The 24,520-nt window shown below is 49.4% G+C and overlaps 1 protein-coding gene across 2 annotated transcripts in view; it reads right to left on the bottom strand.

The window, feature by feature from the left end:
- TRERF1 (transcriptional regulating factor 1) overlaps positions 1–21,609 on the bottom strand; it is a 100,670-nt gene extending 79,061 nt beyond the window's left edge. For both annotated transcript variants that reach the window (XM_057398503.1, XM_057398502.1), the window contains exon 1: positions 21,533–21,609. The gene's annotated coding sequence lies outside the window, so the exon portion shown is untranslated. The remainder of the gene's footprint in view (positions 1–21,532) is intronic.
- Positions 21,610–24,520: the final 2,911 nt, after the last annotated feature.

The raw sequence follows: 24,520 nt of genomic DNA on the forward strand, positions 1-24,520 counted from the left end.
GAAGTCCCTAACCCTGCTGTTAGGCTAACGCAGAGCTTCTCTCTTGGTTCCCACACTGAAACAGTGGGAACTTGCCTTTCCCCTTCACTGCAGTTACCACACCGCTAAGTTTGCTGTGCTCCAGACTGCCCTCAGGGATGCTCGGGCTGGGGTGGCTGGAGAGCAGAGGCTGTCTGCAGGGCTCAGCTGGGCTCGTGAGAGGCTGCGTTTTGCTGCTTTGGAGTCAAACACTGCGACTAAGCCTGCTAACAGGAAGCTCCTTAGTTCGCCATCTCTCCTGGCATTCCCAGGAAACAATCTGTCTGGAAAAGATTAATTTCTTTAATAAGCAAACCAAACCTCCAGTTATCTGAGATGAATGCCCAGCCAGTTCCAACCCCCAGTCTGAAGAACTGGGCTGGCTTTTCCAGCCAAGGAGGAAGTGAGGCCAGACTGAGAGCCACTGGGCTGATGCCGACCTGCGGAAACTCCACGAGCTCAGGGAGATTATGCTGCACGGTGCTGAGAGCTCCGGCAACAAGGGCAAAGTCTGGTAAAAAGGGGTTTCAGATACTGAAGCTGCACCAGCCTGAAGAACTTATTTCCAGCTGCTTGTTCACTTCAACTGCTCAGATAAAGGAGGGACCCGTCTTAGCTGCTGTCTTTCTAAATCTGCTTCCCCAGGCAAATCTCAGTTAACTCACTGCATCCCCGAGTAAAGCTGACTTTTGTTGTTCTGCTCTGTGCTATGTGATTTACAACATCCACAGCTGTATACAGATGTGAAATGCATATTAGAATTTGTCGGGTTTTGAATGAGTGGCACACAATAAACATAAGTAATGTAAACATCTGGCTTTACATTACCAAATCACCAATACTTCAAGCAAGGGGCTTGCCTCAGTGGGCACTCTTTAAAGCGCACACCCACATCCCAAAGAAAAACCACACAATGCAAGAAAACACAAACTCTTCTCCCTACACTTGTATTTACTTGCCGAGAGAAGTTAATATTTTCCTTAACTGGAGCCTTTTTACAGCTGGGAGAACAACGCATAAAGAACAGGCTAAAGTCACATGCTCGTACATCTACGAGTTAAAATACTTCTGAAGGGAGTTCAGCCAACAGAGCTATGTCGAACACGCACAGACACAGAGTCACACAGGCAGGGCTGTCCACAAAATGCTACCAACAAAGATGTTTGTATAAACAGCCAAGGAAAGACACAGGAATGTTTATTCCACAGGTGGATCGTCTCAGTCAGACCCAAAGCTCTGATGGCATTACAGTTAACAGTATAAATTCTGCATGATCACAGCCTTGGTTATTCTTTACCTGGCAGTGTGCATCTACTGCTTTCAGTGCTCTCCGTCTTGATTTTGAAATCCACGCACACCGATTAAACCCTCAACATTTACTCCTGCCTTCAAATCACAGAGACATCAAACCCCATCTCCAGCGCCTCTTCCCAGAGGTCTGCTTTCTAGGTTTTTCCATACAAAAGAGGCCGGAATTTCTTCCAGCTGATGTGCACATCACCGATGACTCCATTTTCAAACTAAAAGCCAGGAAATTAGTCACGGTAGAGCAGCATCTCTAGAGGACAGTTTGGGTGGCCACCAGCAAGATGCGCGTGGAAGGATGTGTGAGAAAGGAAGACTGGTATCTACCACTTCCTCCTTCCTGCCAGAGAGATCAGAGGAAGCCATAGAGTCCTTCACTTAACTCCCAGGGGCAGGAGAGGGCAGGGACAGGACGGGCAGGAGGACAGTCCTTTCCAGTCACCAGCAGCTACATGCTACCTATTCAGCTCAGGAACATCATCAGAACATCCTAAAACAGCACCTCCTCCCTATGACAAACCCACAAAAAAGGCCCTTTTCCCTCCCTCTCCCCTCCTCCAGGAGGGCATCCCCCTGTCCCCTGTCACCATAATAGGAAAAACCCACCAGGTGGAATAGGGTATTTCTCCAGGAGCTGCTCCATGCCCCAACCCCAGCACACAGACTACTCAGTGAATGTAAGCATGGGGCTGGACTCATCCTGCAGGCAGCCAGCAAAAGGCAGTGCTCCTACAATCCCAGACTGGTTTGGGCTGGGAGGGACCTGAAGCTCATCCAGTTTCAACCTCCTGGCATGGGCAGGGACACCTTCCATATCTCTCATAACACTTCAATCAGCCACCTCCAATGGATGTATTTCACCAGCTGCGAAACATAAGGTCTTACTTTGTCTTCCCAAAGATACTTTAGAAGCCGAAGCGATCAGCAGCTACCCCCTGCACCAATCTGAGTAGCTTCGTTTTGGGTATGATCCAGAGCCATTCAGCTCTCATCCATCCCATCTCCCCCGTCACATAAAGCATGTGTCAGCTCAGTGCACCTCAAGGACAACACCAAAAACAGTCAATGCTCTACAAAGTGGTGCTTTTTTACCACTCCCTGCAAAAGGTTAATGTGCAGGCAAGGAGAAAAGGGCCAAGCTTTCCTCCAGAGGCCATTTCGCTTGTCCTAGAACCTTAACAGACCCATGCAGTGTCCAACATGACCATGCCTTGCAGGCTCTGGGCACTGGAGACACAATCCCCCATGACACATCCCACCAGCGAGAGCAGAGATGCTACCAACATGAGCATGCAAGGAGAAGGAAGAGTGATAGCAACCCAGCACCCAGCCCTGCCTGGTGAGAGATGAGGAGCTGAGCAAAGGAAGGGCTCTTATCAAGAGAGGGCTTATTCCCAGCACACCCTCAGAGCACAGCATCATAAAACAGTTTGGGTTTGAAGGACCTTCAAAGCTCATCTAAATCCAATGGGCAGGGACATCTTCATCTAGAGCAGCAGCACACCACACACCATGCGCAGGGCCCAGTAGCCCTACCCTACTGGAAGTGCTGAATAAAACCCCACTTTTCCCCACGCTTCCATTAAAACCCCACTTTTCCCCACGCTTCCATTAAAACCCCACTTTTCCCCACGCTTCCATTAAAACCCCACTTTTCCCCACGCTTCCATTAAAACCCCACTTTTCCCCACACTTCCATTAAAACCCCACTTTTCCCCACGCTTCCATTAAAACCCCACTTTTCCCCACACTTCCATTAAAACCCCACTTTTCCCCACACTTCCATTAAAACCCCACTTTTCCCCATGCTTCCACATCACGCACACAGGATGATAAAAGGAACAGAAAGACTGCCTGGGAAACCGGGGGGAACCTGTGCAGAAAGACCAGTAACACAGGCACCACTGAGAGGAAGGGGGAGATGGAAGCCAGTGGACTGACCCCCAGGGCTTTAAAAGCCCAGTGGGCAGCTGCTCTGCCAAGAGACACAGTCAGGGAGTAACTCCCACAACAGCTCTGAACGCTGCAGGACAGCCAGAGGAGAGGAGACCATCACTTCCCAGGCATCACCCTTCCCAAATGATCCCGGGCAACCTCCACATCACTGCAGCACCCTCACCCTTACCTTCACTCACCCAACTCTTGCCACACATCCCATTAGCCTCCCCTCCCTACCTGGTGGCATACTTCACATGGGTCTGAGCACAGCACCAAGCTGTGATGGAACCAACGCGCTCCTTCCCCAGCCAGAGCCAGCCCAGGAAGAGGAAGGAGAAACCCTGGGAGGCGGTACCCTGGGCAGAAAAGCTGAGCTGGGAACCCAACCACGGCTGTCAGCAATCACAATCTGGGCAAACCAAATCAACCCAGCTGCAACCCCACTGCTGATGGGCTCATCAACATCACCTGCTGGCTGACAGCTAACCCGCTGTTGAGACGTTTCTGCTCAGAGCTGTGTAAGAACTAAAGCCTCTCCTTTCCACACTGAGAAGCACCTTACAGAACAGACATTAGTTGTCTGGCTTGAAAAATATGTTGGGGCTCTTTCAAGCCTTAATGGTGTCCCTTTAGCATCTCCCCTTTCCAAGCATTAACATGAATTTTCCACAGAGTTTTTAACCACACAGTAATTACACAGGCTGGATCCCTCTCTCTGAACTTCAGATGTTAACTAACAGGGAAAGGGCCACGTTAACAGCCTTGATTTTTTTTAAGCTTGCTGAAATTGTTACTCGATTCCAACTTCACACATCCAGGAAAGAGGAAAATGCACGCCACCAACAATGGCAACAAGTAAGCTAGGAGCAGGCTGAGGATTCATAAGAGAAGGAGAACCTGAGGGATGAATAACGCAGGAATGATGGATTAGGTTAGTGGCATGTATGCATGGATATGACTGTGTGACAGGGTGCATATTTATACCACACACAAGTGGAGTCTCTCTTTTGCCTTCTGTCATGTTCAGTTATGTAGCTTGCTCCCACAGCTCTCATTAAGAACTATGTTCTCGGGCAGCCTGTGCTGTCTCGAGGTGATGGAAAAGCCTGCTTTTGGCCCAAGTAAGAGCTGTCCTGGTTTCATCTGAGATAGAGTTAATTCTCTTCCTAGTCGCCGGTGCAGCGCTGTGCTTTGGCTTTAGTCTGGGAGCAAGGCTGATAAAGCCAATGTTTTCAGTTGTTGCTCAGTACTGCTTGCTCTGATTGAGGACTTTTCAGCCTCATGCTCTGCCAGTGAGGAGGGGCACGGGAAGCTGGGAGGAAGCAGAGACAGGGCACCTGACCCAAACTAACCAAAGGGGTATTCCATACCACAGCACATCATGGCCACGACAGAAACTGGGGGGAGCCACCCGGGAGGTGCTGCTCGGGTCAGGCTGGGTATCGGTCGGCGGGTGGTGAGCAGTAGTATTGGGCATCAAAATCGGGCTTTACTTCTTTCCCCTTTCAGTTTTATGTTCTCTCCCCTCGTTATTTCCCTTATCACTATTATCAGCAGTAGTATTATAGTGTACTTTAGTTACTGGGCCGCTCTTATCTCAACCCGTGAGGTTTACATTCTTTCTATTCTCCTCCCCATCCTGCCCGGGGTGGGGGGGAGGCTGCTGCGTGGTGCTGGGTTTAAACCACAACAGAGTTCACCATCTTTTTCCTGGGCATTTCCTCTAGGAACAATTCTCATCATCCCAGGATAAAAGATCACACGACACAAACCACGCGCTGCCTTTTGTATGTGAAACTCGACCGTTTCCAGATCAATCTTCTTCGACCTACTCAAAACAAGTCAGGAGGATTGCTGGGGGCAGGCGAAGCTCACACTTCAGATACACGGCTTCCGATGTTTGAGAGGTCTAACGCAGGTACTATCCCATTAACTCAGCACCACATTTATGAGGCAGAGGGATGCATTTATCTCTTTGGATAGGACACGTGGAGCAGATGACCATAGCATCACTGGTGAGAACTTCTATGTCATAAAATAACCCAATGCTACCCGAATTCACAAGTTCCTCTAACAAGGTAGCATGTGCCAAGCCAGGCAATCCTGAAGAATTACATTAGAAGCCTACAGACCTCTCAGGGATAATGAATTTCCTCAGAACTGCACGGGCACGAAGATGTACATGCAGGAAAAGAAACTCTGACTTCTTACATCCACCTATTTTCACTCGAGCATAAACCTGTAAGATTATCAACTACAATAAAGCTCTAAAATGGATGCACAAATGGTGTTTGAGGGCAGCATCAGGCACTCTGAGAAACATACGTAAGCCGAATTCTAGTGTGCTATATAAAGGCAAGTTTCAACCAGAGAGCTTTCCTGTGATTTGTGGTACTTTAAAAGCACCCTTGTAACAATTTCAATAGTTTAAAATCTTGAAGCTGAGTCCCAGAGAGATGCAGCCAGTGCTAAACTGCCGCTTTAATGGGATTTTTGCACCCTCTCTCCATGCTCTACTTTATAAATAAACCTCTAGACTCTGCATTGATTTTTTTACCATGATAGATTGAGCCTCTCTGGCAGAGAGGGCCAAAGAACAGCACATGAAAAATTACAGGTTCCCACTCTGTGAAAGGGACAACAATAACAAAGCCCACAAGGGAAACCAACTGCAATATAATGCATATATGCCTGCGTTCATTGCCTTTCAGATCTGCACTCTGTGTGGGTGTGTGCATATAGCAAGAGTTCTTCATTATATTTACTGTCAGCAAGAATTAAAAGAGTATCTCATACAGTTATATCACACGCTGTACATCTTCTTCAGTTCCAAAGCATAAAGTCTGACTTGAGTGCCACTTGCTCTGAAGCGCTATAGGACACCCCATCAAAATCATTTCCACAGGTTTTCTACTAGTTCGAGGTCTAGGTTCTGGAGATGCCAGAGTAAAAGCATTCAAGATGGTATATACAGCAAGAGCTAGCTTAAGTTCATCCAGTTAGCTGGTCTTCCAGGGTCCTGTGCCAGACAGCTCATCAGGATGCTGCCCTGCTGGCCCAGATTCTGTAACCAGCTCTGCTCTTGAGAACATCACCAAGCGCGCTCACGGCTGAGCTGTGAGATGCCTGCTCCTGCAACCCAGCTCAGAAAGATACTACAGAAACACACAGGGGCACAATAAGAACTTACTACCCATGTGCAGGGGTGCGAGGGTAACAGACTCATAACCCACCCACGTGAAGCAGACACTGTTAAGTTTGCTGAAACAGAGGCACCTCCTTTGCTCACGTGATACATGGTCTAGTGTGAAGCAATCCTGCCCATGGCAGGGGGCCGGAACTGGACGAATTTAAGCTCTTTTCCAACCGAAACCATTCCATTTACCACCATTTTTCAAGCAGAAGAGCTGATACCACAGGTCACTTTCTTACACAGGGAAGAACACGAAGGACAACCAAAAAAAGAATGGAAACCCAACAGGATGCGGGCAGCAAGACCTGAACTGAATAAGCGCAATCACAGATATTGAGCAGTCTTTTGTCTTTATCCCACTTGGTTCATCTCCACTATGTGGGTTTTTTCTGAAGCTGGATCTGTTCACTATGTAGATAACTAGATTAAAAAGGTTTCTTGAACACATGACTGTGCAATATCATTTGAATTCTTTGCAGGATCTTGCAAACTCCAGCGTGCTTAATTTTAGAAACAAGGACAACAAAAAAAAGCTCCAAACCCCAACAACAACGTCTGCCATTTCCATATGTGCTCTATATTGCACCAGTTCTTCACCAGAAATTAAACACAGCAAAAAAAAAAGCAGCAATATCCTCTCCCCCCACTCCCCCCCCCCAAAAAAAAAAGGCTGTCAGGGCCATTATGTCTTCCCTGACACTCCAAAATCTCAGCTACTTCTGAATTGTCAGTCTCCTAGTTACACCTGCCTGTAAGCTCCCCCAGTGATACACAGAAGGAATGGCAATTCAGGGAGCTACCTGTGGGGATGTGAAGATGCTGTGACTGCAGCACCAGGGATACTGGGGGATTTTGGCTGTGCAACGCCCCAGAATGGGTTTCAGTGGATGCAGCTGATTCGTTTCAAGTCTCCCCACATCTTCCTCTCGGTGGTTGCTCTTCAGAGGATGGAATGAGACGCAAGAGCAACAATTATCACAGCGGTAACCAGTGGGGACCTAATACGATGCTGATGCGATGCAACAGCAACCACTGATACCACTAGAACAGCTCAGGATGCTCAACAGGGAAAGGTGGGTTCAAAGAGCAGGAGACTACCAAATCGGAGATTTCAAGTCTTACCTCCAACCACACCTCACCACCAAGCAGGGGTGCAACACACGTCCAACACAGTTCCTGTGGGCTGGTGCGCACATCGCAAGGGATGTTGCTTTCCCTTGATTCAGCCAAACCAGAGATACAGACCCAAAGCCAGGCTCTCAACTCCTTCTTGAAGGTCACACCTCTGCCTGTGAGCTGTGGAGCTGAAGGACCAGCATTGCTTCCAACTGTGCTGTTGCTCTGTGAGGAACACGACCTTCAGAGGCCAAGGGTTTCAACCTGGCCTCTTTGCTGGTGCTAAATGCACAACTCTTTATCCCCACCAAGCTTCTGATTTCTAAATATCGCTCACAGGCACCTGCTACTGACAATTACCAGAGAACGTACGTAAGAGAAAAGGATAACATATGGCTGTACAAGTAACTAGTGCTGCTCCTCACAGGCTCTGAAAGGGACAAGGAATCTCACTGGTTTCCCAATGGGCCACTTCCACGGTGTGTGCTCAGACACACACACACGGGGTAACTGCAGCACGTGGCCTCCCGGGGCATCCCTCAGCACTGCTCCCTTCATCCCCTTCTCCTTCACTGCTAACAGAAGAGCTGAGCCAGAGGAGACATCAAAAGCAAACAATAAAGCATGTGAATGGACATCCATAGATTTTACATGCCGAGAGCCCAAAACAAAGCTCTTCCTGCAAGCCTTCCCACCGAAGGCACCCAGAGGCCTCCTCGCTTTCCTCCCAGGACACAGTGCAGCTGACAAGACACAGGGCAAGAAGGGAAATCTCCCCGTGCCCATTGTGGTGATGGGTGGGTTTGTTCCACAGCATCGCAGACTCATTTAGGTTGGAAAAGACCTAGAAGATCATCGAGTCCAACCATTAACCCAACACTGCCAAGTCCACTACCACTGGTAGGCTCAGGCCACGGATGGTTTATACACTCAGTGCACCCCTAGGATTATGGCAATCAGTCAGCTCTAAACCGCATCCAAAGAGAAGATGTATAAGCAACATCCTGCAAGCTTCAGCCAGGAAAAGAAATCACCCTGTCAGCTCACGGCCAGCCGCAAGCAAAGAGAAGTTCTGAGGGTCCCTGAACTGCAGATCACACTCAAAGAAACCTTCCCTGTACTACAAAGAAACAGGGATCAGTCCCTCCCACACCACCTCGGACCTCCCAAAACAATAAAGATAAATAAACCCATTCTGCATAGAGGACATTGTGCCTGGAGATTTAGCAAGAGGCGTGTCAGCAGGATTGTCATCTTTCTGCTTTGTCTCTGCATGCTTGGTACCACCACCGTCACAGCACCGCTCAAACGCATCAATTCATCATCGCATTTTCCCCTTCTCTCTTGCTAATGTAGTTATTTTTCCTCTGGGAAGCGACTTACTTTAAGAATTGCTTTATGATTAAAAAAAAAAGGCAGCAACCAACTGCTCAAAATGTCAACTTGAATTTGATTTCTGGCTCCCTCCTCCTCAGCCTCCTCACAGGAAACCCCCGTGCCTCCATCTCACATGTTGCCTAGTGTCAAGCCCAGGAGGACAGCCGCCAAACCTTGGTGTTTCTGGTAGAGATGGGGCACTCTGTTCCCTGCCACAGAGCTCAGCTTTGCACGTGGGACACGCAGGCACAAGCTAAGAGCTTCAGTTCAAGACCCTACTCCACGGCACGAGGGCAGGAGGGTTTAACCTGCAGGGCTGAGAGGACATACCCATGCGACGAGGGGCTGCAGCAAACCCCACAGCTGGTCACCTTTCAGATCATCAAGTCCAACCATTAACCCAACTGTTTGCAAAGGGCAACGCGCCATTCTTTCCTTGCTTGCTCCCCACACCGGTGGTCCGGGGAACACCACGGCATCAGGGGTCACTCCATCCAGTCGCATGCAAAGCCATGAAATCCCGTTACGATCCCACTGCTTTCAGAAGGCTGTAGAGCAGCCCTTATTGCTCTTCATCATACAAATTGAGAGCGCTTGTGATGAAGTCCTTAACGTGCCACCGTCAGCAAAGGCAGACTCGCAGCGTAGAGCTAATACTCAGTTAATAACCCATCGGGGAGGAGAGCAACCTCTGAATTTAGCACGGCTGACGTCAGCGGTGACGTCATTTCCACACCAGGGCTAGTGAGAAGAAAAATACAATCGAAAATAGCTATTTTTTGCTCTCTCAGAACCAAGATCCAGCGACACGTAAACTGCTCGGCCTCCGCTGCAAACAAACAGCATGAGAGAACCCAAAGCCGCACCGACGCGCTCAGCCTTCGCTCCTGCTCCTCGCAAGAGGCGAAGCCCACGACAGGCAGCGAGCAAAGCACTTGTACAGGCAGGCACGCAGCCGCAGCGCGTCCCAGCCGGCACTGCCAGGAGCCTGCTGCGCGCTCCCCGACGAGGTGCTTGGGGCTCGTCCTGCTTTGGAGGAGCTCACTTTAAAGAAACCATATGAAATAAATACATCCCTAACAAGCAAAAGGCTTTTTGGTGCGATCGTGGCAGAAATCGGTAATTCCCCACCGAGAGGTTAAACACGTCAAGCAAAACAGGCGCAGATCGGGGGGAGAAAGATGCCTGCTTAAATGAGCAACAAAATATTCAGCCAAACAGAGAAGAAACCGCTGAAAGCAAAGCCTGAAAGCACAAGAATTCAACGTGGTGAATTCGGGTAACTCAGACCAGGCTGTGGAGTCATTCTACCACTTTTAAACAACGTTCACTTCTTTTCGTAAATAAACCCCCCTTTTCCTCCCCCAAAGCAGTAACTCCTTAATGCAAAGTCTGCCGTAAGTGCTACACACACCTAGCGTGCTGGTAAGTAAGTTTAGAACTTGAGAACATTCATGAGAAAACTCAACCTGGAGGGTAATTTTCCTGAGGTTTCTGCTTGGCAAACGAGAACAGCGTTTTCAACAGACGAATATGCTTCCCTGTAATTGTCAGCCTGTTAAGCATCATGTAAATGGGTGTTTCACCCAAATGCAGCTTGAAACCTACCTACTGGAAACAAAGAAAGGAAGGTATCAAACCAACCAGCGCAGGACAGGGCAGAGCAGCACCAACAACATGTAAGCACAGGTTTCTAAACCATAAAACAAACCCCAAAGTTGTTGCGTAATTTATTCCCTTTCCTCCCAGTTTCACAGATGAAGATAGCAGCGCCAGGAGATAACCGAAAGACGTCGTTTGCCTTTAGCTCGGTAGTTTACAAGCCTTCAGGGTTTTGGGGTTGGTCGTTTTATCACTGGGAAAATTCCGTGGAAACATCACTTCTCTGCATTCCCAGCGTACGCAGTTCGCTTGACGGAGACGCATGCCCACCGAGCAGCACCAAGGTTTACAGTAAGCGGTGACTAATCTCCACAGCGTGCACTGTATGTGCATCACTGAGTCAGCCTGAAAGTTGGTTCATTCACTCCAACACCGCTTCTTCCATTCTCCTCTCTCTCTGAGCTGCAGGCACATCTGAGCTCTGCCTTCCCTTCATTCAAGAAGAGCTTCTTCTTGCCTTGATAGGGACAAACACCGACTGCTATGGTGCAGGACTGGCCTAAAAAACACAGGCTTGCCCAGACAACAGCAAAAAACAACCCCCAAAAATACCAAATAGAAGGACAAAAGGAAAGCCCTACATATAAAGCCTTACATTTAGTGTTCAGCAACAAACTCCCACGTGTGCAAGGAGGAAGCCTCACGGGAAGGGACTCTCTAGGGTCTGCGTTACTGGAACACATCCCAGCTTCACCATTTTACAAGGGCATGTAGTGGTGAGACAAGGGGGGATGGCTTTAACCTGCCAGAGGGGAGACTGAGATGAGCTCTTAGGCAGAAGCTCTTCCCTGTGAGGGTGCTGAGGCGCTGGCACAGGGTGCCCAGAGAAGCTGTGGCTGCCCCATCCCTGGCAGTGTTCAAGGCCAGGCTGGACACAGGGGCTTGGAGCAAGCTGCTCTAGTGGAAGGGGTCCCTGCCCGTGGCAGGGGTTGGTAATGGATGAGCTTTAAGATCCCTTCCCAGACCAGGGAAACCTTCCCAAGGAGCCTTCCCAAACTCAAACCAGGCTGGGATTCCACAATTTGGCAATCTGATTGCACAAAGCCCATAAGAAATGCCTGATTTAAGTGATCTGGTTTACTGACAACAACAGCAGCAGCAGAAACAACACAGGCACATACTATCAATGGCTGGAATGGCCACCAATGACTTTGCATTTGCTGAAACGTAAAGTAAAATGCTACACTCTTTTGTTCTCTTTTTTTCATTCCTTTTAATTTACCTAATTTGCAGCACGGACTTTCCAGAAATAACCTGAAAGTAAAAATTCTACCTGAAGAAAAAAAGAACGAACAACCCAAAACCTGTTTGTAATAAGGACAACATGGGGCTTAAACGTAAGGATTTTCTCTGCATAATTGAAGCCTATCATCCACTTTGTAATTACAATTCTTCAACCAGAAGACTACAGAGTAGAGTAATTGCAGCAAAGAGCTGCCTTCATACACAGATCCAAGCAGTCACAAGTTGGTCATCCAACCAACTCCAGTACAGATGAGCAAAAACGGACTGATTTGGCCAACACTGAGCACACCTCATCCATCAACCGGCTTTATGCAGTCTGTGCGCTATAGCCACCACGTGTGTGCTGCAGCGGCGTTATTAGCTTTGGACCCTCGCCTGCTGGCTGAGAGTGGGTCTTTAAAACCAGATAAGCCCATGTTGTTTTAATGAACCCCTACTTGTCAGTAACGATCAAGCAGTTAGCCCAGGGATCCTACTGACAGACTTCCAGCATGGAAGTATCGCTCCTTTCATAAATGAGTGGAATTCTGTGGTGTTAGTCTAGCGTTTATTTACGTGCATTCAACAACCAGACTAAAACTGCTTTTGGAAGTTGGGAATCACTTGAAATAAAAGCCTGCTAGGACTTAATTTTATCATCCCCGCTCGTGTTGAGCAGAACCTTACCATGCAGGCAGTCAGGTTTGGCTTAACCCATGCTCTTTTCATTAACAAAAGAGCGCTTATCCCAACATCTCTTTGCTGCGCACCTCCCTTTTCAGGCGTATTAGTTCTTTAAATCTAAAGCTAGTTTTAACTTCAAAGACTAAACTGCAAGCAAAATGAAGGATAAAATTCACCCTCTGCAATGCATCTTTGGTTTCCAAGCATATAAATGGTGGAGCCTTTTTTTGTTTTACCTGCAAGGCATATTCTCTTATTCATGCTTTTTCATTATAATAGCAGCAACTTTAGAAAAGCATTAAAGTTCATTACGAACCAGCTCTTTCAAAATTTCATAGTCCCAAAGAAACCAAAGGACAACCCCACTTTTCCTCACTTCAGAGAAAATTTGCCTCTCATTTTCTGCCTTTATCAAACGCACGCAGGCAGCGGCAATACTTCTTCAGCATGAAGCAGGCAGCTCAGATACCAATTTACTGAACTTTGACAGCATAAACCAAGTTTATCTGATGGGAAAAATGCAGAGAATTACTGTTCATCACCATGACTGAGAAGCCTCTTCCAGTCTTGGAAACGCAGAGCATCAATGGCAAAAGAGGGAGAAGCTGCCTGCCGGTGCTTCTGCGAACGCGTTGGCTTAGAGGAATTATTGCCACCTTCAGCGAAGGAATGTCCCTCACATACTCAGAAATAGGGGTTTAACAGAGTTATGAATAGGAATTTCACTCTTCTGGACATAAACTGTTTGCTGATTGAGAAAACTCCTCCATTTCCCCCTTTCTACACCTGATGTTTTGCCACGCAGGACTACTGAACACATGGGGATGGCGCACAGGGCATTCCTGCCGATGATGACTGAAAGGCAACTAGTGCTTCACTGCTTGGGTTCAGAGACACCCTCTGACAAACCGGATACCTGGTTCCTATGGCCTGTCTTGTCTTAGCGTATCTGAAGGGTGAAAGTCCTCCCAGACAGGGGCAAGAATGCCATTCCTGACACTCCACTGCCTACAGAGAAGACTGCATCCTGCCCTGCCTGGCATGCTACTGCTCGCAGCAATCGTGTTGCCAAAGAAAGCTGGAACTTCAAACAGCTTTACGAGATCCTTTCATATACAGCATCCTGGTTCAGCATCTCACCACTAAAGCACATCAGTCTGTGAGATGGTTTTCTGCCTGATTCTTGCCAGGAACTCATTAGAATATCACTGCAAGTACTTGTTTATTATCATAAATAATGCTGTGATGCTGAATTCACGTTTTTACACTGATCAATAAAAACGAAGTCAACACGCTACACACCCAGCCCACACATGGAGAAAACTCATTTAACAAGAAGATCAAAGTTGTCTACCTTCCACTGCTGTAAAATCACAACCAGCCTTTTGGCTTTCGCCAGTTATCTTTGAAGAATGATTGGAAATGAACAAAACGTAATTCTGGAAGCACATACTGAAATTGCAGATACAAAACAGAGATAGGAGGTAACATGCAAATAACCACGTGGGAGACCTTCTCTTGAATTCGAACTGCATGGCAGGCCAAAGAGACAGCTGGAGCATCAACGCTCTGCAAAGCTGCGCCATTCAACATAGCTCAACATTCACCAGCGCTCTTGTTTTCTCAAAACACATAAGGGCTCCTTTGCAATACTCAACATAAGCTTTTGAAAAGTAGCAAAAACAACCCAAAAAGCCAGCTAGCAAAGTTAGCATCTGAACTGCTCCTGCCCGTACCCCCCCTCCCAGTATATTACAGGCACAAGAAGCAACCAAACTGCTGTGCTCAACACTGAGCTACGTGGGACATCAACTTCTAGTTCAGGTGACAACAGCCTCCTGAGCTCTGGTAGTCACCACAGAGCCCATGGTTATTGACAATGCCACTGCGACCTAGGAGCCATCGCAAAGGGGATGCTTTCAGCCTCCAGAGAGAGCAACATGCAGCCCTCTCCCCGCTGACAGCACTGTGTAGCCAACTCAAACCCTACCACCTCTCTGCAAGGCCAGTTTTGATGCTCAGCATAAAACAGAGAAGAGGCAGGCCAGAAAGAAGCAACTGGAAGATATTTATGGAACTCTAAGTTAATATGTTAATATCCAAAATATCGCAAGGCTTTGGCAGCCTACATTTTGGGGAAAAGGAAGCTCAGTTCAGCTATGTAGGGTCTTCTAAGTATTCATACTTGTGGCAGGTAGGGTCTTCCAAGTATTCATACTTGTGGCAGATTTAAAGACTGCTCAGCATCCATTTTTTATTTAACACGCTGCTTGCTCTTGTTGCTAACAACACAAATCCGAGCACCACAAAAAAAGCAAATAACTAGCAAATTTGCTTATGAAATACCAGTGACACAATTTACTAGCCAGTTGGTTGGGGTTTTCCCGGTACAAACAGGATCTTCCACCAGGACATCTTCTCCACCAGCACAAAGAGACACAGCAGGGTAGCAGCAGAGAGGAGGCACCCGCCGTACAAGTCCAGTGGGCAGCACTGATAGCAGCCAGCAGCTACCAAGTTGCCAAAGAAGCCCCATTTATCTGCTCCGTCTTCAAGCACTGCCACGCTGTCCAAAGGAGTAAATCTTTAGCATTAATAGCTTCTTATCTTATGCCTCCACACTTTGACAGATCTATTATGCAGGCTTTCCTCACCTGCAGGATTTTAATACTATATTAAAATTACACAGGATCTGTTTGAGGAAAAACTATTACAAAGCACAAATAACATCACAACACATCTTCCTGCTCACCCATAAACTGCATTCCATTCTGCACGTAAAGCAGAGGCTACTTCAACTTACACAAAGCTCTAAGAGCATCCATTTCACCAGGACCCATGTCAGATCACACTCTTGCAGGGGTGTCTGTATGCATTTGTGCCCTAAGATAGCAGGGTTTACCCTACTGACCCATCCAAAAGTACATGCCAGGTTTACAGTGTGTATTCTGCTAAGAAAAATGAAAGAATTTACTGCTTAGGTGAAGAGTAAAATTAAACATCAAATTCAACATCCAGCCTTACTAATAGAGCTGGAATGGGCATAACCCTCCAAATGTAAATAGAGGTCCTCCTAGGAAAAGGCATTTCAAGTTCTGATTTGGCATGTGAAACATGGCAATAGTGGGAAAACTACTTTTCTCCTAAGACGACTGGAACTCAGAGGGGACTCCTACCCACCCAGAAGTGGTGCAAAACCTTCTAGTCCCCTAATTCGTACTGTTTTACCAGCAGAATTTGGGGTTTAAAGGGGAGAATGCATTTAAGGTTATTTCTAAACACACCGGCATTAGGTTCCTTTTTCTTTAATATTTAAAAAGTAGAACACAGACTTCCTTCCTATCCTCCCCCACGCATACACTAAAAATATATAAATATATAAATAAAGGAAATGAAACTTCCCCATCAATGAAAATGGGGGGGGGGGGTGTGAAGAACAAAGACAAAAATTACAGAGAACTTCAGCCATTAGCCCGTTTTAAACTTAACAGCCTCTTGTTTCACGGGGTTGGGTCCTTTCTTCCCCATATGCTGCAGTTACTTAGGATTTGATACTCACTTGAAATGAAAGCACCCGAAATGGACTCTGTCCTTTAAGAGCCTCGCTCTAGCCAGGGTGAACAAAAACCTCTCACTGTCAGGGACCTCATAAAAAAGGGGCTGCCGATAACGCAACATTCCTCTTATACCTCTTTTGCTGGGACAATCCTTCCCCAGCCCGTGTGTCTGCAGGCTTTACACTCCAGGGTTAGCTGGAGGTTTTAGCACCCGACCCTGAGCTTTCCCTCGTTAATAAACATGAGATTTTTAACAAATGGCAAAAGAAAACAACCCCGAAACCAACCCCAGGTATCAAAAACATCATCTGCAGCAATCTCGCTTTGCTCTCGTTGTAATGAAGCCTGAACATGAAGAGGCAAAAAAAAGACAAAGCAAAACAAAACCTTGCAGCACTGCACTTCAAGGACATATCACAATGCAGGCTCTATCAAAAATCTTACCATGAGCAGTTGATGAGGGGAGGGAGGGGAAAGGCAACAACCGTTTCCTTGCTGAACTCAAAAAGACCAGAGCAAATCCGCGATAAGGCCCAGGATGGCTGTTTAGAAAGGCTGAATGAGTGGGGTAGGGAAACTCGGCCCTTGCAGCCCTGCGCCTGCAAAGTGAGCCCTTGGCAGCTGAAGATCATCAATTTGTGTGAAATTCTAACAGAGTTTGGACTGGGAATCGGAGAGAGATGAGCCAAAAAGAAATTTAAACAGAAAAAAAATCAAAAACCGGCCACCTTTTGAGTCTGTACCATCAGAGCAGCATTTTGGGTCTTTCCAGAGCAAATCATCAGTCAACTCTGAAAACTTAGGTGGGCTGTTTGTGTGAAACACGTTACTCTTTGTTATACAGTAAGCCGAAACCACAAGACTCATTTCAATCCGAACCTCAAAATACACCCAGCACTACACAACTCCTCCAAACCCCTGCAACATCCCCGCTCTTAATATGAAGAGTTTAAACTTCTTTTACAATCCCTATTACAGGGTAACACAAAGCATGTGCTGGGTTCCCCAAACCATTATCCTCTCGAGAAGAGAGTCACATCAATGATGCATTTGCCCTGGAGTTTCTGCAGCAGCAGGTTGTAACCTGAGCACAATAACCAGGTTTTCCCCACACAAATCAATGTCTTTTTAGTTTCTGCTGCTGTTTCGAGCAGGGCCACATGAGCCCGCGCCACCACGGAGCAACACGGCCAAGGCGGAGAGAGAGAAAATGAACTGCTGCCACAAATACTCTTCCTTCTGCCCACAGAAACCAATATCCAACAGGAACCAACGCCAATGCAACCCGACAACAGACCGCGTTCCCTACATCGTCCTCCCGGCCGCACTGGACCACGCGCTACCCGGAGACACGATGGCAGCAGCGAGGAGGGGATGGCGCACAGTCCTGTTCTCAGCATCTCCGGGTCTGAGGAGATACACCCCGCACCCCCAACTCCACAAGATCACTTGGCACGCAGATGCTCAGAAGCAAGTACAATGGATTTTCTTAAATCTGTTTGGTTTCAAGCTGAAAGTCAAAGAGCAAACCCACGCTGATAAAATTGTTGCTACCTCCCTTTGAGCCACGCTCAGCCCTACTCTTTGAAGGAAGAGCCGCTTTTCTTAAAATATATTTGAATGTGCTATTTTTGTTTTTATCTTAGAAGGCCCCATTTCCCCTCCCAGCCCCGCAACTGATTACAATAATAGGTTTCTCAGAGCCAGACAAGTTGAGAAGAGGTTTTAGAACTCCAAATGCTGCCTCCTTTTTTTATTTGAGTTCCAAGGGCAGCCTCCTCACACCCCACCCTACAAATACTTGACACTTGCAGAAGTGTAAGCACAGTAACTCTGTGAGTAGAGTAAATCTGCTCTTCCAAGCAGTGCCGTGAAGCCAGGCCACGTAAATAGCCCAGTGCACGGCAGAATTCACACCTGCACTCAAGGATGCTTCTGCTACATCTTACAGGTGGAAGAGAGGCAGAAAGATCCCTTAATTTTAGGGAGACAGGAAAACATACAGTTCTGATGGTAATTTTTCACTGGAAGCTATGCAGCCCCCCACAAAAAAATAACCACAAGGGGAGAAAAAAAGCCTGTTTCCATATCAACAGTTATTTTATCTCTATTAACTGTTGCTTGCTTTTTTCTAAATAAACGTATTTCTACGCTTATTTTCACAAATGAAACTGCCTTATCTTGCAAATTACGATGACACAGCATAATAATGTGAGAACAACCTCCCAGAATCTCACGATGCCATCACGGATTGCAGAGCCCTCCTGCTTCAGTTTACTACTGTCCCATTGCAGTACTGGAAGAGAAGAGCCTTCCTGAGCACTGTACTGAGTAAGCGTTCAAGTGCCACATTCCTCATTTGGTTAGAGCAAACAAAAACAGATTAGAATACAATGAAAACACTCAGAGCAAAATATTAGCTTACTGCTTTAGGAAACCTACCGGCTACGACAGGACTGCTCTTCTTATGCTTTCGTCACACTCGCTGCCAAAGCCCAAGCTAGAAGCTCAACGTACGATGGCAAGCCTCACCGTACCACTGGGAGAATCCAAATGGCCGGCACAAAAGAAGTAATCAAGTTTGGAGTTTAAAATCTGGGAATTCCTTTTACCTACCTAGAGTAGTTGAGCGCTACCCAAAAGCGAAACAAACCCGATGCAAGGACTCATTTGTGGCCTTAAACGCAGAGTGGAGTGTTCTCAGAGACAGGTCATAAGTGGTAACGTGAACGCAGAGAAACGTTAAGTGGATAAGACATGGAGACCTTTTTGGTCTGTCCAATACAACGTGAGTCAATGGCAGAGGTTAGTCACACTGTGGTTTATTCATGCTCCTGCTGGGCCAAGCAGGGGTGATGCAAACACTGGAGGCAGGATGCCTACCCAGCTACCTCCTGGCCTCTTTCCTCTCTCCCACGGCGGGATGCCAGCAGCAGGACATGCACTGATAGCAGCATGATTAAGCTCTGGCCTTAGTTCACCAAGAGGCCGGTTCTGTACTCCTCACTCAGGCCAGCTTCCACAGTGAAGTGCAGGAACTGGAGCGTTCTTGGCTCTTCAGGAACCGCTGGTTTGACTGCCATGCCGACAGTGCTGCTCCGATCCATTCTGGAGCCTCCCAGCTTTAGAAACACAAGGCACTTATCCGTGGTGGCAGAACAGATCCTAAAAGTGTTGATTTGTGCCAGAACTTTTGAGGAGGGTATAATTAAGCCTTTTTTTTTTCCAAACTGTATCAGAGTATCAGTTACAGAAGACAAATGCAGACAACACATTTTCTTTCTATGAAAAATCACTTATCTAAATTTCAAACAAATACATTTAATCACAGAATCCCAGACTGATTTGGGTTGGAAGGGACCTTAAAGCTCACCCAGTTCCAACCCCCTGCCACGGGCAGGGACACCTTCCACTAGAGCAGCTTGCTCCAAGCCCCTGTGTCCAACCTGGCCTTGAACCCTGCCAGGGATGGGGCAGCCACAGCTTCTCTGGGCACCCTGTGCCAGCACCTCAGCACCTTCACAGGGAAGAGCTTCTGCCTTAGATCTAACCTGAGCTCGCCCTGTTTCACTTTGAACCCATCACCCCTTGTCCTGTCGCTGCAGTCCCTGGTGAAGGGTCCCTCTCCAGCATCCTTGTAGGCCCGTTTCAGACAAAAGTGCTGCAGCCCCTGATCGTCTTCCTGGCCTCCTCTGGACCTGCTCCAACAGCTCCACATGGTCCTGATGTTGGGGACACCAAAACTGCATGCAGTTTCTTATGTCCTTAAAACATTTATTTGTTTTAAGCACAACAGCATAGCTTAACTTCCACGATGCGCACGCGTGGACACAGCATCGGAGAAGCAGCACCTTTGTTGTTAAACACGTGCCTCGGACAAGCCTTAGGGAAAAAGGCAACATACCAACCAGGGCACATCACGGCCTGTCACTTCAACAAAGCGCAGTGGGCTATTTCTAGGTAGATGCGTTAAGGAAACGGCTCCATTCTGATCCCAGTTAACATCCAAACAAGAAAGGGTTTGCACATACACCAACACTGGAAGGTCGGGTCACACCATCCTACACTGTGCAGGTCCGGGGAGCTTGTGGGTCCGGGCAGCAGGGCAGCCCGGGCTCAAGCTCGCTGGGCGAGCTCTCCCCTCTTCCTCCCATACTTACAGTCAAACTATAGCTGTCAAAGAGACACAACTTCTCCCCCAGCGATTACCTGCCCAAAACATTCAGCACGGTGTGAAGCACTTTGTGTCGTTTTCCATCAATAGCTTAGTTACGGGTCATCGTGTTTATTTTGCCGCTATCGTATCAGGCTGCAAACACCTATAAGCCTCAGCAGGAGCTACCTGAAGCACGACCAGGGCTGATGCACTAGGACAGCCAGCACAGGTCAGATTCTCCCGGACCCCGCCAAGTTCCCATCTCGGACAGCCAAGCCTGTCTAGTTGTGGGGCAGCCGCGAAAACCACTCTGTAAAGTCAGCAGAAGGATGAGTAGGCATTATCCATTTATTAACTGGTGAACTGCCAGTTAATCTGACATGCAAATCACCTCTTTGGTATTTAAACACCTGGCCAAGAGTTGCTGCTGTTCGTTCCCCCCTTACTCCCCCCGTTTCGACGGGCCGTAAAGCAAAGCCCCCCCGCACCCACCAGCACCCATCGGGCGCAGACACCCGCGTTCATCCAGACCAAGTTCTCCCGCGGCCGCACGGAAGGGAGCCGGGGGCCGCCTCATCCCCAACACCGACGCCGAGCGCAGCGGTCGCGCCCGCCTCTGCTACTCGCCGCCGGGGCCGGGCCGAGGGGACCACCGCTGGGACACAACTTCCGCGCCCAGCTGCCCTTCCCCGCCTCCCCTGCGCTCAATCGGCCGGGAGGGGAGCAGCGCCGCGGCGGGGCGCGCCGGGACCCGCACCCTGCATCCTCCCGCCCGGGCCGCGCAGGTACCGGGCACCCCGCGGCGGCGGAGGAGGAGGAGGAGGCGGCGGCAGCAGCAGGGCCTCGCCTCCCGGGCGCTGCGGACCGAAAGTGAGCCGCAAACTGCAAACTTTCTATTTTACCCCTTTTCTCTCTTTTTTTTTTTAATCCCCTCCCGCCCAGCGCAGCCCCGGCTCCTGCAAAACCGAAACTTGCGAAGCGTTCGCCCTACCTGGCGTGGAAGCCTTGCAACAAGTGCAGGCGCGGGGCGTGTGTCGGCGAGCAGGGCGCAATCGCGATATGAATTTATGACAGAGCTGCCCGCGCTCGGTCCTTACTGCACTTACAGTGCGACGCTCATCCTGTAAACAAATATCGCTCCGCCAGGAAACATACTCCCCCCCGGCCCGGCCCGGCGCGGCGCGGCGCGGCCCCGCTGCCCGCTCCCACCCCGGGGCGGCGGCACATGGAGCGGAGCGGAGCGGGGCGGGCGCCGCCGCACCCCGCACGGCGCAGGGGGAGGCTCCGGGCAGAGGCACTTACCTCGGCGCGGCCTCCCCGCGCCGCCGCGCTGCCTTTGCGGGTCCGCGGTGCGGGGAAGGGAAAGAAAAAGAAGGGTAAAAAAAACCAAACCAACCCCCGGTGTCAGCAAATCGCTGTCAAATTATTCCCTCGCAGGGGAGAGGGAAGGGGGGAAGCAGAAGCAGAAGGGGGAGGAGGCTGCGGGAGGCGGCGGGATCCCTCCGCCGCGATGGGTCTGGTAGCGAAGCAGGAAGTAAGGTGTCGGCGGCGCGGCGGCCGGGCTGAGGGCTGAGGGGCACCCGCCGCCCCGCGGGCCCGCCGCCGGCCCTGCGCCTGCCGCCGCTTCCCTCCCGCTCCGCCGGCGGCTCCTCCTCTCAGCGCGGGGAGCGCAGCGCAGGTGCCGGGGCCGCCGGCGGAGACCTGTCAGCGGCGGCCGGAGCCGCGAGTCGGAGGGAGGCGGGCGAGGGGCGGCCTGGGGCTCCCGCATGCCGCGGGGCGCTGGGGCTGGGGGGGGGTCCCGCCGCGGAGAGGATGGGGGCGAGAAGGAGGAGGACGGGGAGGGCTCCCCGCTGCTGCCGAGGGGTCTCCCTCAGCGCCGGGGCGCCGGAGCCGGACAGTGGGCGCTGCGGTGGAGGCGCGGTCTCAACGGGAAGGGCTCTGCCCGGTGCGGGAAGGGCTCGGCTCGGTGCGGGAAAGGGCTCGGCTCGGTGCGGGAAAGGGCTCGGCTCGGTGAGGCAATGGCTCGGCCCAGTGAGGGGTACGAGCTTCCTCGCTGCCCGCGGCCTCCGCTCCTGCGCCTCGCGTTAATGTGGAAGTTGATTCTGTAATAGAGCGAGCCCTGTAGGAACTTGCTGCTGTGGTCACGGAGCTTTGCCGCTGGTTGTCTTAAATCACCCTTTTCTTTCGTCTTTGATTCTACAGAAACGGCACGGTGACACTCCTCATCGGTCCTGCCTCCCTGGAGCTCAGCATTCGCATTAGATTGCACCAAAATGTTCCCTTGCAGGGAAGGATTTTGCATCTTGGGAGCAGCTATGTGATGCATACAGCTTACGCAGTGCTCTGTTCAAGCTCACGGGCAATGACAAGTTAGCATAAGAAGCCGTGTCTGGGAAGAGAGAAACCGAAACGGGTGGTTACGGGGCCTGCTTCTGCCTTCAGAGAGGGGAGAAAAAAGCCAACAGCACTCTCAAGAACAGAAATAGGGCTTTGGTTTTAGCGTTTCTGATTCAGCCTTGCATTATAATGGTTACCAGCAGCTTCGTTTTCTTTTTATGGTCATCCTGGTTTCCTGGCTGCATGGCACTTCCACCGGGCCACTGCTCTTAATAATTTAACCTTTTATGAGATTGCTTTGATTTGCAGTGTAGATTAGAGCAAGAGTGAACAAGTATGATGTCACCCACCGGCTGCTAAACTCCTTTGTGCTACAGCAGAGGTCTCAGTTGCTTAAAATATCAAGAGAAAGAGAGGGTTTGGGTGGTGTTTTTTTCTTTTCCCAGCCAGCTAGCCATTTTCTCATCTTAGTTTTACTTAAGTGAAAAATACCATTCAGATACTGTAACCGTGCTGAGCTGTGCAAAGGCTATGCTGAGTCTGGGATTCGGTGGTTGGCTTGTTTGCTTGCTGGAGTCCTAAGTCATAGAAACGAGGTTGAAAATAGAATTAAAACCACAACTCAACATGTGCCTTGCCTCTGTTTGTTTTTTTGTGTCTAGTCTGGAACCCAGAATAGCCCAGATTGCCTCTGATTTCCAAAATTACCTTTGAAAATAAGCAGTGGGGTTTAACGCAGCCCTTCTAGGTCTGTCTCAGCTTCTGGACTTGCCCAGCTTATCAGTACAAACCATTCTATATGGAATTGGCCAGGTGTGACGTGGTTTACCCGAAACGCTCAGGTTTCTTCCGTAACTCTCAAAACAGAAGCAAATGTCCTATTAAAATTCAAACAAAGAGTCATTCTCAAGCAGCCTTTTCACATACTACAAGCTGGACCCGTCTTCCTCTGCTGTAACAAGTTTAGCTACGCAAAACTCTTCTGAATGAAGTCAAGTAGTTCGTTTAGCTTTGGTCAACACCTCAAGAGAACCGGGGGGCTGGCTACAGCCGCACCGCATTCTTTGTGTGTACCCTGCGATTCATCAGCTGGTCTCCATCAAAAGCACAAAGCCTTAATTTATGTTCTCGGTTTTCCTGAGCCTCCTTCTAATCTTCAGGGCTTTGAGTATCAAGCTGCCTGGTTTTGAGTCACAAACCGTATCACTATTTACAGTTTCAAACCTCAGAGTAATTCTATGGGCTTGTCGCGGTGCCTTTTAACAACGCTGTGGCACCGATTAAGTGATGAGCAACGGGAGCCCTGAAGCCACGGTGAAGTCCTGCCTGGCTCAGTCGCCCGCTTGCTGTCAGAAGAGGGAGACCTTGCTCTCTCCTCCCTGCCCCGCCGAGCTGGTGCAGCTCACCAAGGCAGAAGGCTCTTCCCTCTCCCTGTTTGGGTTCGTTTCCTGCCATTTTGGTGAGGTCCAAGGGAGCTGCTGCAGCAGCAAGCTGCCAGGGTGGCTTAGCTGAAAACCTCCTGAAGCCTCCCGCCGCTTACAAAGAGCAGCAAAGCAACAAATGTCTTCTGGTATGTGCTATTGCTCTGTCCAGGTCTTGTTAGAGACTAATGAATTGAGAGCTGTTGGAGCAAGTCCAGAAGCAGCCACGAGGATGCTCAGAGGCTGGAGCACCTCCCATGTGGAGACAGGCTGAGAACATTGGGGCTGTTCAGCCTGGAGAAGAGAAGCTGCGTAGAGACCTCAGGGCAGCTTCCAGTGTCTGAAGGGGGCTGCAAGGATGCTGGGGAGGGACTCTTCATCAGGGACTGCAGCGACAGGACAAGGGGTGGTGGGTTCAGACTGAAACAGGGCAAGTTCAGGTTAGATCTAAGGCAGAAGCTCTTCCCTGTGAGGGTGCTGAGGCGCTGGCACAGGGTGCCCAGAGAAGCTGTGGCTGCCCCATCCCTGGCAG

This window comes from Pezoporus wallicus, unplaced genomic scaffold (genome assembly GCF_028554395.1).
Source record: "Pezoporus wallicus isolate ANWC-B61680 ecotype Strahan unplaced genomic scaffold, APGP_CSIRO_Pwel_v1 contig_11493, whole genome shotgun sequence".
In the NCBI taxonomy this organism is placed as follows: domain Eukaryota; kingdom Metazoa; phylum Chordata; class Aves; order Psittaciformes; family Psittacidae; genus Pezoporus; species Pezoporus wallicus.